This window comes from Peromyscus maniculatus, chromosome 15 (assembly GCF_049852395.1).
Source record: "Peromyscus maniculatus bairdii isolate BWxNUB_F1_BW_parent chromosome 15, HU_Pman_BW_mat_3.1, whole genome shotgun sequence".
Taxonomy (NCBI): domain Eukaryota; kingdom Metazoa; phylum Chordata; class Mammalia; order Rodentia; family Cricetidae; genus Peromyscus; species Peromyscus maniculatus.
The window spans coordinates 74,080,437-74,094,794 of record NC_134866.1 but is presented as its reverse complement, the minus strand read 5'-3'; the positions used below and the strand labels follow the sequence as shown (position 1 = coordinate 74,094,794).

The following is a 14,358-nucleotide window of genomic DNA, read 5'->3' as shown; positions in this document are numbered from 1 at the left end:
TAGGCTTTCCAATGTTATTGGAGATGATTTGTGTCTTATACCATCTCTGTATAAGAGGCCAAAGGATAGAGGAGCATAAATGTGATCTCTTGGCTTTCCTTGTGTTAACGGGAAAATGGTGTCTCTGACCTGGGCTTCCTCTGCTCTTCTGGCTGGTTATATTTTGCAGTGGATTCTAAGAGAAAAGCATTACTGCCGTTTGTGATGAGAACAGCAGGACAGCTTGGAGATGGCAGTCTGATGTGGCGTTTCCCCTGAATGCTCCCATCATCCAGGCTGAGTTACAGGCTGGTGACCGCATGGCACAGTAGCCTTTATGTGGAGTCGCTGGGAAGAAAATGAATCTAAAACATGATAGAATGGGGCCAGGACCTCCAAGCCTACAGAGCAGCTGTTCTCAACCTGTGGGTCACCATCCTATTGGCAAACTGCTACCTCTAAAAATATTTACATTATGGTCCGTAACTGTAGCAAAGTGACCGTTATGAAGTAGCCGCAAAATGACTTTATGGTTGGGGGTCACCACAACATGAGGAACTGTATTAAAGGCTCGCAGCACTAGATAGGTTGAGAACCACCTGCTCTAGAGAGTAGTAACCCTAGAAAAAGATGAGGGTAATGACTTGGTCACCTCCTCTCATCCCTCGTAGCCTTCTTCCTGCTACCACGAATAAAGTTTCCTGAGGCGGCAGCCTGGAAGTCAGGGTGGAAAGGCATTTGTGGATCTCTGTTGAACGTTGGCTGACACCCTGAGTTTAAAGGACGTGAATACTGTATGGCATGGCTGTCACGACTGCTGTTCTGGTCCAGTTGGTGGACTCCTTCTACCATGTGGCATCTAACTCAGGCCATCAGGGCTAGCAGCAGGCACCTTTACCAAATAAGCCATTCTGCTAGTCTTTTTTGTAGATGGTTTTTTGTTTTTGAGACAGGGTTTCTCTTTTGACAGGCCTAGAACCCCCTTGTAGACTGGGCTGGCCTCGAACTCACAGAGATCGGCCTGCCTCTGCCTCCCAAGTGCTGGGATTAAAGGCGTGCGCCACCACCGCCCGGCTATGCCAGTCTCTTTTATAGGAGCAATTGTATTCACTATTTTTCAGGGTGTGTTTCAGAACAGGGCCCTTCTGAGCATTCTCTGGCTTTTCCCCATGGCCTCACCATTAATATTAAATACTGATACCACGGGCTTTGCTAACTTCACTAGCTTGCAGCTGACCGGACCTGGCAGGTGACAAGAAGTCACTGTGGTCACACAGTCAGGAATTTCCTCAGACCATAAAAGCATTTTTTTTAAAAAAATTTCTCAGATTTCTTAAAGGTAATACTGGATTTCTGAAAGAAAAAAGCCTGCTGTATAGTCCGCTCTGAGGGTTTCCGTGTTGGTGTCCCAGAAGCATTTATGTTTGAGAAGCCTGCCACCTGCTGGACAAGTGTGTAGTAGCATGCCAGGTCACAAAGTTCACCAAACTTTCTCCTTGAGGATCTCACATGAACAATGCCTCATCTATTGTCCCAGCTTTGGGAAGCAGAATGAATAAGTTAGACCTTTTTGAAACGTTTTCTGTGACAGTCTCATATCTTTATAGCAGAGGAGTATTTTGTTAACTTAAAAATGTTTTAAGGGGGCTTGAGATGTATGTAGCCAAGAGTGTTTCCCTAGTAAGCACAGAGCCCTGGGTTCTAACCCAGCATCACATAAACCCTTATGGTGGCACATCCCTATTATCTCAGTACCCAGGAGGTGGCGGCATGAAGAGTCGAAGTTCAAATGCCGTGGAGGCAGGAGGATCAAAAGTCCAAAGTCATTCTTGGATCCTTTGTCACAGAAGGTTTGAGGCCAGCTTGAGACATATGAGACGCAGATTAAAAAACAAACAAACAACAACAACAAAAAACAAAAACAAAGAGACACTGGCAAAAGCAATAATGATAAATATTATATGCAGAGTTCTGCTCCGTACCGAACTCTGGAACTCCACTATTTGCAATACCCAAACACCACCACAGGCAGATTCTGTGGATCAAGACCCTCACGTTACAGAATGCGTTAAAAGAGGGGAGGGTACCTTACCCCTCCCCGACTCACCAACCACCCACACCTCGGAAGTCACAGCTCATGGCCACCTTTACCCCATCACCTGGCCACAGCTGACAAGATGAGAATTAGTAACCAAGCAGTGTTCGCGGGAGTGGATTAACTACATTCTTCTGGGAATTTTGAATCTGACCTGAAAGGCACAGGTGCAGGCTAGTGACCTGATTGGAGGTCACGTGGACCAGGAGACCCGGTGGAAAAGTTTTGGTTAAAGGCAAAAAGGATACTGAAAAAAAAAAAAAGGTCAAAGCCAGAAACTTACAGTCCAGGAATGTGTAAAGCAAATACTCCTCCCAAGTTTGACATGCATTATTTACCTGAAATTAGTTTCTGTCCTAATTAGCTAGAAGCCTGGTATGGGGCCGATAGGGGTGCCGTGGAAAAGACAGACAAACGTTTTCCCGGCATCGTTCACCATACACAACTGAGGTGCGGCCCGTGTCTGGCATTGTGGTGGGCGCTGAAGCGACAATTGCAGAATGGGGTCTTCAGAAGTGTCCCGAGCCAGGCACTCGCCCTTACTGTGTGCGAGATGACTTAGAGTGTCATGGAGAAAGAAGCTGTTCCCACCTGCGAGCATTAGAGTGACTTCTGGACATTTCATACAAGTAGAGCGTTGGTAAATCCATGCTGAGAGGAGTCTGGAAGAGAAGGGACGGGAGGCAGAGCCTGAGTTAAACCACAGACTGTCCTATTGGTGCTGGAGCTGGCTTTAGGCCTACTCCCGAGGGCTGTTTTTAAACGATGTCTGTATGGACCATTTCCCTTTATTCAGCCCCCTGTCTACACCCATTCCCAAGTCACACAGTGCACCTTCCTACTAGAAAAGGAGAAAAGGGAGAGGGTCTCCGGGTATAGAACCCCTGAGCTGCTAGGATACGTGGGCACAGTTCACCCATGTACACAGCTGGGCTGAGTGGAAGCTCTTTTGATAAGAATGGGGAGACTGAGGGACAAAGTGTGACGTCATTTCCTGCCTGTGACAGAGCTGGTGAGAGCCAGAACCGAGTGCAGGCTCATATTTTCAGATACAACCAGAATTGATTAGCAGAACGAATAACAGGGAAGGCACATGCATTGCTTTGCTTATTTACTTCTAGGGTTAAATACATTTTAACTATGTGACGTGTGGGAGTTTTCTGTGCACATGTGAAGGTGCCCGCGGAGGCCAGAAGAGGGCATTGGATTCTCTGGAGCTGGAGTTTTATGCAGTTGTAAACCACCCAAGATGGGTGCTGGGACCTGAACTCTGGCCTCAGCAGGCACCGTATGCACTCTCAACTGCTGAACTATTTGTTACTGTGCATAAGTGTAAGAGTCACAACACTTAACCTGGGGCTGGGGAGGGGGCATGAGCTGGGGATGCAGCTCATTTGGAAGAGGCTTGTGAAGCATGCACCAGACCTGGAGTTCAGACCTCAGTTTGCATAAGCCGGGGGTGGCGGAGCTGTAATGGCAGAATTCAAGAGATGGAGGTTGGAGAGAACCGGAAAGTCATTCAATGTTGTCCTTGGCTACATCAGCTCTGCCTCAAAACAAAAGAAGAAAAAAAAAAGCCACATAGGTGAGTTTAAACACCCTCTTACAGGGAGAGAAGGATATGGGGTGTGGCATATTTAAAGGGTAGATCTCTTTCAGGGAAGATGGATGGGCCCAAAGAACAGATATCATTCTGGAGAAAACCTCATCTGGGCTCTAGATGTCATGTTCTGTTTTCAGTTTTCCTCAATGTCACAGAAGTCCATTTCCCTGTAGTTAATGACATGTCAGTAGAAAACAGAAGCAATTCTGGTCCTCTTTGGGCAGCTGTGTTCAGAAAAATGAAGGGACATTGCAGAAAGTCTTTCCCAGTACTTTGGAAAAGGAAGGTCAGAGGACCCTTGACCCCAAGACACTTCTAAAACCTCTCAGCATGCCAAACTATAACCTTAAAGTCATTTCCTGATCTCCACAGTTTACAATGTGACTACTATTTTAATTATCCCATTTCCATGGCTTAAGATTTGTCCTCACATATACATCAAGCTCTGTCAAACTAACTTGAAGACCTTGATCATGAGCTTTCTGCTTGGGGGTCTGTTTTATTCAGCATGGGGCCCAGAGTTGGTATAAGGGACTGCCCATGGACACTCAGTATAGGGAATGGTATTGTTAGATAAAGGCCACACAAGACCATTGTTTTAGACTAAATCACTACACTGGGCTCCAACACACCTGGCTAAAAATTAAAACAGAGTCACCAATGCCAAAGTTCCACACCAGCAACTCAGAACAAAGATGCTTATTTGAATTTCCAAGGAATGAGCAGGACTGAGAGATAAGACTTGCTGGAGCAGGCCAGTTTTCATGGCCAAACAACATTGCCTGTCTTTAATTGGTATATGTGGTGCTCCATGTAAATGGTAATGTAAGCCGGATGTAGGGACATAGGTGTTATGCGGAGGATCATGAGTTAGACCCAGCTTAAGCAGCCAAGTGAGACCCAATGTCAAAAGCAAGCAAGGGCTAATACAAGGTTATTATTTTCTATTGTTCTCTGCAATGGAAATAACTTTGAATCTTTCAGCCTATCTTTGCTCTTTTGTAAGTTCCTCAGTCCTTGTTTGTAAAACTGACATCCTTCAATGTGCTATGAGAACTTACTGTGCTTTATGGAAGGAAATAGTGCTTGATTCTAAAATTGCAAAGAAAGCCCATTCATTAGGAGGTTAAACTAAATGATTACTGTTTTGCACCTCATATGCCCTTAGTTTCTATTTCTTACAGAGAAAAAACAAACAAACAAATCACTGATAACCACTAAAAAGACTGAGGCTGCTCCTTAGTCCTCTGGAAATACCAAACCTGTGAGGTCTTGAGGCAGGACAAAGACAGGGGAAATTATGAGCACATGAGAAAAAAAGGGGCCCCCAACTCTAAGGTCTAGTTAAAGCCTTTTGCCAGCTACCAATCAAGAATTCCAATACAATTAACAGTATTTGTTGTTTGAAGGCTTCCAAAACAGAGATGAAATTTCTTTTATATATATAGAAAGATTTTCAAATAAAAAATATCAAAGCATCAATAAGCCAGCTTGGGGCCTAAGTGCATATGACTTTGGGCAGTTCCTCACTCCTCTCTCAGATATGGTCAAGGAAATCTTCAAAGCAAAAATGCTAATTTTTGTTTAGTCAAAGTGACCTAACCTTGTCTTTTTAATTTTTATTTATTATTGGTGTATATATGTGTGTGAAGTATGTGTCTTTGTGTATGTGTGATGTATGTGTGCATTTGTGTGATCCGTGTGTGAGATGTGTGTGCACATGTGTGATGTGTATGTGTGTGTGACTGTGTGTGTCATGACACACATGTGGAGTTCAGAGGACAACGCTGTAGGGTCTCTTCTCTTTCCACATTTACATGAGTTCCAGGGATCCAGTTCTCCACTTAGCTTGGCTAGCTTGACTGGAAATGCTGTCGGCCCACTGAGCCACTTTGATGGCCCTTGAGTCTTATTTTATTAATTGTAATCCTGTCAGGTGCAGCTCAAAAACTATTATGCGAGCTAATTTAAATTGCTTAGTAACCTTTTGAAGGTCTGAACTTCAGAAATCACCCATATTCTATATACAATTAGTCGACTAAAGTGCCAGTCTCCTTTGAGAAGCCCACCTCCCCGCTCTCAGACATGTCTTGGTCTTGCCCTGGGTGCCTGTAACCCCTTCTTCTGAAATATATTAAGAAAGTCTCTTAAAAATTATTTTTAAATGTGGATGAGCTTTGCCTGTGTGCCTGCATTTGTACCATGTGTACAGCTGTGGCAGCTAAGAGGTGGCACTGGATGCCCTGGTACTGGAATTACAGATGTGGGTGAGAAGGAAGGGGATGCTGGGAACTTAGCTCTGCTTCTCTGCAAGGCCAGCAAGTGCTCCGGCAGCACTGAGCCATCTCTTTAACACTAGAGTCGTCTAACAAGCTCCAACTCTGCCTCAACCTGGATTGTCCTGAAATCCTTTTCTGCTGCAAAAGAGCCAGGCAAGGATCCAGCCTTACCTGAGTGCAGGCCCCCAAATAGAAGGGAATGAATTCCTCAGGCTGCTTCAGGGGGCATCAGGGCACTGTGTCTGTGCACCTCCCCCTGCTGGGTCTCGGTTTTTGTTTGTGTTTTCTGTTCAGAATTGCTACAGAAAAATCAGGTTAATTGTCATCTTTGTGAATTAACTTGTGAATGAGTTCCGGTTATGCTAACGTTGAGTAGTTTCCTATTATAGGAAATGCAATTGAATTTATTTCCTGCCCAGCCATCCTTTCCCCTACAATGTTCTTGTCTTCGGGCAAAGCTACTTCTGCAACAAACAGCCTTCGGGAAGTCTCAGGTTGGCCATCAGAGGGTGAGGTTGGAATCTGATGAAGCTTGCTGTGTTCGGCAGCAGGAAAGTGAGAGTCCCGGTTCCTGGGGTGAAACTTGGCGGTGGCATCGTGAAGTCTTGGTGACGGATGGATGCTCATGGTTCATTTGACTCCACCAACCATGCGTTTGCCTGTCATGCTGATGCAAATGTACATTCAGTAATACACTTAATTATTTCTCTTAGGTATATGGCTCTGTCCTGTCTCTAATCTAAATGACTGTAGCCACAATCCACTTCCCTTTGTTCTTTCCCCATGTATCACCCCTATCACCTACACCGGTCCTCCCCACAGCTCTCACAGAATGAATCTTCCAAAACTGAAGCTGTTATGTTTTCCTTGCTTGGAGAAGTTCAGCTTTTCTCTGTTGCCTGGTGAGCTTGCATTGGCCTCCAGGGCTCGGGAGGAAGCTTTCAAGCAATTGGGCCAAGTCTGTTTCCACTCTCCCCAAATCTCCACAATCTCAGCCAAAGTCTACTACCTTCCAACTTGCAAACTTTTGCTCCTGGAACAGGTGTGGGGGACTATGTATATGTTCTGTGTGCTTTTGGATGTGGCTTGTTTTTGTTTCTTTGTTTTTCTGAGACAGGGTTTCTCTGTGTAACAGCTCTGGCTGTCCTGGAACTCAATTTGTAGACCAGGCTGGCCTTGAACTTTCAGAGATCGGCCTGTCTCTGCCTCCAGAGTGCTGGGATTAAAGGCACGCATCATGGCCAACTGGCTGGGGACTGTTTTTGAATAGCCCATAAACTAAGATGATTTTCACCTGTTCAAAATCTGGAAGAGACAGAAACAGTGAAAGAAGAGGGAGATAAGGGGGGGGGGACCCAGTTGACCCTAACATACTATCTGGTCTTTTAGAAACAGAGAAAACCAAATTTATTCAAATACAATTTTATGATTCATAGAAGCCACCAGAAATGGAGACTGAAAGGCCCAGGAAAATCTGTCTATTCCTGGACTTACTTTCGGTGAACTATGGACAGCCACAGAAAAGAGTGGTTAGCCAAAGAGAGTCCATCCAGTACCAGCATCTACATTCTTGCAAGCTTTTCAACCCAGATTTAGGGCAAGACATTGGAAAAAACTTGTCTTAAACAAAGTAGAAAACAAGGACTAACACCCAAAGCTGTGCTCTAATTTCTACATACCTGCAGTGACTCACATGGAGAAATCATGTACTCATGGGAAGAAGGAGGGAGAGAGGGAGGGAGGAGGGAGGAAGGGAGAGAGGGGGGAGGGAGGAAGGAGGAGGGAGGGACAGGGAGGGAGGGAGGGAGAGAAGGGAAGGGAGGAGAAAAGATGACCAGTTTGAAGCCAGTTTAGGAGAAATCAGTACAATTAGATCACTGTGAAGATCTCTCATGTGCAATAAGTACAGCAAGACCAGCAGCCCCACCCACACAAACATGGAACTAAGATATGAGGTCCAAAGATACAAGGCAACTCGGTATTACTCGGCAAGAAGGAGCGTTCGTGTTAGTTTGGAGTTCTCATCTGTTTTAGGGATGGAGGACAGAAGCCAGGCAGGTAGGCGCTGTACCTCAGAGTTGACAACCTCAGCCCGAAAGCCTCTGTTATAGTTGAGTTTTTAAGAACCGTAACGTGCAGTTCCCAGCGTGGGCAGTAAGGAACGAAGGAAGCCGAGGCGGAGGCGGCTCACTGCTCCGGCTGGAGACACCGCATTCCAGCTGGCGAGTCTGTCCAGGGCCATTTCCCGCGGCATCAACCATGTATCTCTTCACTTTTTAACCTCATTGTCACACCCTCTTCACACTGAGCCCGTAGAGAACGGAAGGAATCGTAGAGACAAGTGGGGTCACACGTGGTGCCCCTCTTAGGCCCGACGAGAGAGACCGTTGCTCTCCCATTATCCAACCAGTGAGACCCCGAGGCTTTGGAGGAGCAGAGAAGGATTTATTCCTACTCCTCCATCCCAGCCAGCAGCAGCTCACCTACAGGGCTGATGCCTCTCTCAGGAGTCATGTGAGGGGACCCGGAGCCCAACACTCACTTGTGGGAGGCCTGGGGTCCTGAAGAGGAAGTCTGGCTGGCACCCGGCTCTGAGCTCAGTGATGAGCCAGTAGAGGAGGAAATGGAGCTGACATGCGTTCCCTGGGATCTGCCCATCCCACCCCCAACCTTCTTGTTGCTAGGCAGCCACACCCGAAATTTCTCCCCAGGAAAAGCACACTCAGGAAACGCTCTCATGCTGCAGCCTCTCACGTCTGCAGATCGCCAAAGGACTCTGAAGTGAGAGGAGCCACCCTGACTGTCCCACCAACAGCTCTCGACCCGGCCACCCTGCCTGTTACTTTTCTTTAAGGGACTGAAACTACTTGGCAGCCATGACTACACACGCAGTAGTTTCTCATACCTGTCTCTCTTCATCCGGGGATGCAAGGTCCAGGGCGGTTGTACAGTCTGTCCGCCATCCTTTGCAGGACTTGATGTCTGCCTTGCTGAGACGGAGAAGAAAGGGAAACAGTGATGCGTTTTCCCCAAGTCTACACTGGTACTGGCTAAGTAGCACAGGCCATGAAAGTACTAAGTCTCTGAGGCCAGCTTTTCTCATCTGCTAAGTGGAGAGTAGAATTATAATCCCAAACAAAAACCAAAATCAAGCATCAGGCAGCGGCAATTGTGCCTGACGCAAGCCGGCAACGTGTCAGGGGTCTAGTACGTCTTCAGCTCACCCCGTGACGCGGAGCTTGTCATCTAGAACCTTCTTACCATGTCAGTATTTCTTCAGTGTGCTCCAAAAAGGTTTGGACTTAAGGGTCTCTACAGCAATAATCTGTGAGCTGTGCTTTCTATCAAACTAAAAGTGAGGTTCCCTATGCTTAGATGTAATTAACGACCTCATCAAGTTCATGGCTGGAACTTAGTTTCTTTCTTTCTTTCTTTCTTTCTTTCTTTCTTTCTTTCTTTCTTTCTTTCTTTCTTTCTTTCTTTCTTTCTTTCTTTCTCTCTCTCTTTCCTTCTTTCCTTCTTTCCTTCTTTCCTTCCTTCCTTCCTTCCTTCCTTCCTTCCTTCTTTCTTTCTTTCTTTCTTTTTTTTTTTGACTCACAAAATCCTACTAGGACGGTCTCATTTCCAACATGCAGGGTCACCGGGGCTTCAGATCACACAGATGTGAAGGGCTAAGCAGAGTTAACATCTATGTTCCTGCTGCTTTATTGATATTTCTGTTGTGTTCATTTTCCTCCTTAAATTTTTTTTTTTATTCTTGTGAATTTCTTACAGGTACAATGAAACATGATTATGTCTACCCCTCACTCCCCTGACTCCAACTCATTCCCACATCCCCCTAACATCCATCTCTCCCAACTCTGTCATCTTTAAATTAAAAAAAAAATCACCCAATATTCAGAAAACTAAGACAGGAGGATTAAGAGTTTCCAGACCCTTAAAAAAATGGGTGCCAGGTCCAATGAGATGGCTCAGCGGGTAGGCGAGCTTGACTGAAAGCCTGATAACCTGAGCTTAATTCCCTGGACCCACACGGTGAAAGGGAGCACCAAGTTGTTCTCTGACCTTCATACTACACCATAATACAGGTATCCCAAGACCTGAACTAGATAAAGGAACGTCACAGGATTTTTAACGATTATAATTGAATGAAATGTATAGCCGAGGAAGGAAACTGCACATTACTGAAATTCTAGGCCTGTCCAAATATCCTTCTGGAAGGTGATTTGGGTACTGTGAGCACTTTCTAAGGATAAATAGTAATGCACACAGTGCGTCAGCACAGAAGGAGAACATGTCCACATGACATAGTTCTCAGAATAAATTACTATTTTTTTTACATTTTTTTTACACTGAAAATAGATTCTCATACAATATATCCTGATTCTAGTTTTCCCCCCTCTGTTCCTCCCAGTCCCTCCGCACTTCTCCTCTGGACCCACCCCTTTCTGTCTCTCATTAGAAAAGAACAGGCTTCTAAGAGTTAACAAGATATATGTTCTAGGTTTGGATACTACCCTTTATTATTTACAAGCTACCACGTCTCACATATTTGGTATACACACAAATCTAGATTAAAACCTTACCTGTGCATATGGTTCATTTGTTTAGCGCTAAGGATCATGCTTTAAAGGGACTAAAGATCATGTGTTAACGTCACAGGACCTGTGGAGACCCAGTGTGCTGATATCAACTAATATCGAAACTAGAGACAAGGGACGCTCCAGTTGTCAGCTGATCGCCCGATCTGGTGATTGCTAAGCGATTGTAAAAGAGCTATTCAGAGCAGAATTCTCTTCCTATTTGACTCTTAGTAATATAAACCACCAGCAGACAAACAAGCAAATAAACCTGGCCCAGAACCGTCTCCAAAAGAAAGAAAGAGCAATTCCAGGTCCCCCAGCTGCCACGGAGAACAACTAACGATGATGGTCCCTATGACTTCCACCCACAGTGACTAGGATGACTAGCATTAACCTGGAAGACCTATGACTCTCCTTAAAAATCATAGAAAATGGTCATCCAGGTCCTGGAAGGGTGAGTGAGGGAGAGCATAGGAATGAATGGAGAATGTTCCGGAAATCGACATTTGTACCTGCAGCCTTGGCCCACCTGGGCTTCATTCAGCCGAGGGAGCATGCTCTGAATTCTGTGAACTTCAGGTAGTGATGCTATTGTGCATCGAACCTGATGGAGACTGTCCTTCACCCACTTTCGAGCCCTGTTCTCAAACAGGTCCCAGCTTAGCCAGCTTTTAGCAAGAATCCGATGTCCACCTACAATCCTGCATCTTTAATATTGTCTCACCCTCAATGTCTGGTCATATATACCCCTGCCTTGCTCTCTCACCACCCCGGCCTGCTCTGCTTTCTCATTCCAGCCAGAGTCTCCCAACCCTGTTTTAGTGTTCTGTCACCAATACTCACAGGCTGCCTCTTAGCTATAAATCCATTCTCTTGTATTCAGTGCTCAGCTTGATCTCTTCCCTTCCTGCAGCCATCTTGACACTGTATATATGTGTATATATACATATATATATGTGTGTGTGGCATGTATATATATACACACACACACATACATATATGTACATATGTGCATATATACACCACACACACACATACACACACACACACACACACACATATATATATATACACAGACACAAACATATATACGTATTTTTGAGGCAGGGTCTTACTTTGTAGCCCTGGCTGGCTTGAAACTTGTTATGTAGACCAGGCTGGCCTCGAACTCACAGAGTTATGTGCATAAACTTGTTAGATCAGGCTGTCTCTGTTTCCTAAGGTCCAGGGTTAAGGGCTTGCATCATTCCAGGCCAACTCTATGTAAACTGACATTTTCACATATACCGATACTCCTGAAGAAATTTTCCCTTTGATGTTAATAAAAGTCATCATAGTTATTTACATGAAAAAATGGGCCCTCTCAGCCTATTCTAGACATCATTGATGTGTGCCTCACAGAACTAAGGGTTTATCCCTTGGGATAAAGCACCAAATTAAAGGGCATGCCACTTTCTTCCAATAGCTCCTTCCCATTCCTGAGCCTTGAGCAAAGGGAAGTGCCCTGTGCATAGATGCAGTAAAATTAGTATGTGGAAAAACACCAAGGTGTTCAGAGCAACCACAATACCCAGTCGTCATTCGATTTACACAATAAAATCTACCCAAACTGTGGAGTCTTTGCTTAGTGTTAATACCTACTCACAATGCCACAAGATGGAGACACTCTTCCGATAAAGGCCGTGCCCCAACGCACACTGTGCACCACATTATATTGCAACTGCCCCTTGGGAGAGCCCGAGCAACCTCAGGGCGGGCACCCTGGGCAGGAGACTGGGTGGCGAGTTTCTCACTCACTGAGCACAGGCCTGTGGCTCGGTTATCACTTGAAGGGCTGAGCTCAGACACAGGATATGGAGCAACAGTTCCTTAGATATCCAGTACTGTAACTACATTGTTACACTTAGAGTGGGTTTGAGGCCAGCCTGGGCTATTTGAGCTACTGTCTAAAAAGTACCATTTATTCATGACCTCCTATCAAATCTTCATAAACTAAGACTAAGTAGGAAATTATATATTTCAATAAACAGTGGGGTTATGAAACAAGAAGGTGAGCGTCACAGCAGACCAATGCTTCCTTTGAATATTTGCTTTGAGTTTTTGAGACCGAGTCCCACGTAGCTGACATTGGTCTCCAACTTGCTGTCTGAGGGTAATTCTGAACTCTGAACCCTCTGGCCTCTACTTCCTGGGATTAGAGGCATGTGGGACCATGTCTGGCTCTTCATTTTCACTTTTATCATAATATTGGAAGTTAAACTCTGTATCTCCACGTGTTAGGCAATTCTTCTACCACGGAGCCACATCCTTGGCCAGTTTTGAATAATTTTACTCTCCTTTCTTATCCTTATAAATATTTTAAATTATTATAATAGAGCTTTTAATATACATTGCTGCCCCTGAGGAAGAAAAGGGGGAGGGTGGAAGGAGACTCCCCTGGTGTCTGGGTGAATGTATTAGCAACCCACCTCCCAGTACAGGTATCAGATGCCTCCCCATCACAGGGGCCAGCCCAGGACCCAGCAATCCTCTTCCTGTCCCACTAAAGGTGACCCATGTCCTACTACCCAGATGCCCTTTGGGTTCCATGTTCTTTTCATTCCTCCCTTCGCTCATGATGCCTCAAGCCCCAAATGCAGGGCCTGACCCAGCCTAAGCAAGGGTTTTACAATTAAGCTACATCCCAATCTTCACTGTGGTTTCAGAGACAAGTGTTTTGCTACACTGACCAGGCAGGCCTTGAACTCCTAGGACTGAGATCCTCCAGTTCCTGCCTCCTGAGTAGCTCAGATGACAGGTGTGAGGTACCACTTTCAACTTGGTAATTTTTGAAACCCTTATACAATTGTAACACGAACTTATAAGTAGTTCAGGTGTGGGTAAACAAAGGGGGAGTCACCTGGTTTGGCCTTCATCACCTTTACTCTGGTGTATAATGGTACACTCATCCATTCTTTCCTTACACTTCCAGGAAAAGAAACGGGTAAATGGTCAATTGACCAAAGTAATGTGGAACCATTAATCACTACTATGGAAATGTTATGGTTCCCCAGACATCCTTATGTGACATCAAACAGGAAGCTTGGTAGAGGAGAGTTGGCTATCTACGGGATCCGATATAAATCACTACCGGTGACTATTCATTAAACTCCAAATTCATGACTCCCTAAGTGAAATTAGATATAAATCAGGCTGTGCTGGGTGGACAACATTCCTCGGTTGGGGAATACAGTTGTATCTCAGCTGTTTGGACTCCATCTGGTGAGACTCACAGGCCCCTGCCACGGCTCTCAATTAGGCTGAGCAGCTGTTAGCCATTGCCTCACCGAGAACCCCTCAAAACCCAGTGGATTTGAGCCATCACCTCTTATCACTCAATTCTCCGAAGCCTGGAGTGACATGGAGGTAGTAGGCTGATCACCATTGGCACCCCTAATGCTTCTGGAGTTTCCCAGGAGCCTCTGTCCTAACTGGGCTTAGCCGGTCATCTCAGTGGGTTCGGATCTGCTCCTTGTCACTCACCCGTCTCCTGAGCCCAGCAGACATGCCTGAGTCTGTTCTGTCCACAGTGATGGCAGGATACTCAGGCAGTCTTTCTCCAACCCCTTGAGACCCGACTTTGGGTCTGGTGTAGCACATCACCTCATTCTAGGGCTTCACAGGTGGAAGGAGGATATTCTCCCTGGTTAGTGGGGGGAAAATCACAGAATCATGTGGAAAAGAACATGGATACAGGACAAAACCAAACTGGAGCCATTCAGAAGACCTCTAAATGGTAATAGGTAATTATACACATCAGCTTCACTGGGCTGTGGGATT

The 14,358-nt window shown here is 45.5% G+C and overlaps 1 long non-coding RNA gene across 1 annotated transcript; it reads right to left on the bottom strand.

The window, feature by feature from the left end:
• Positions 1–1,297: 1,297 nt before the first annotated feature.
• On the bottom strand, positions 1,298–8,598 carry LOC143268708 (uncharacterized). Its single transcript, XR_013044818.1, has 2 exons — positions 8,499–8,598; positions 1,298–7,261 (listed from the first exon to the last, which is right to left on the bottom strand). It is a non-coding gene; the product is annotated as an uncharacterized LOC143268708 (long non-coding RNA).
• Between the last annotated feature and the right edge of the window lie 5,760 nt (positions 8,599–14,358).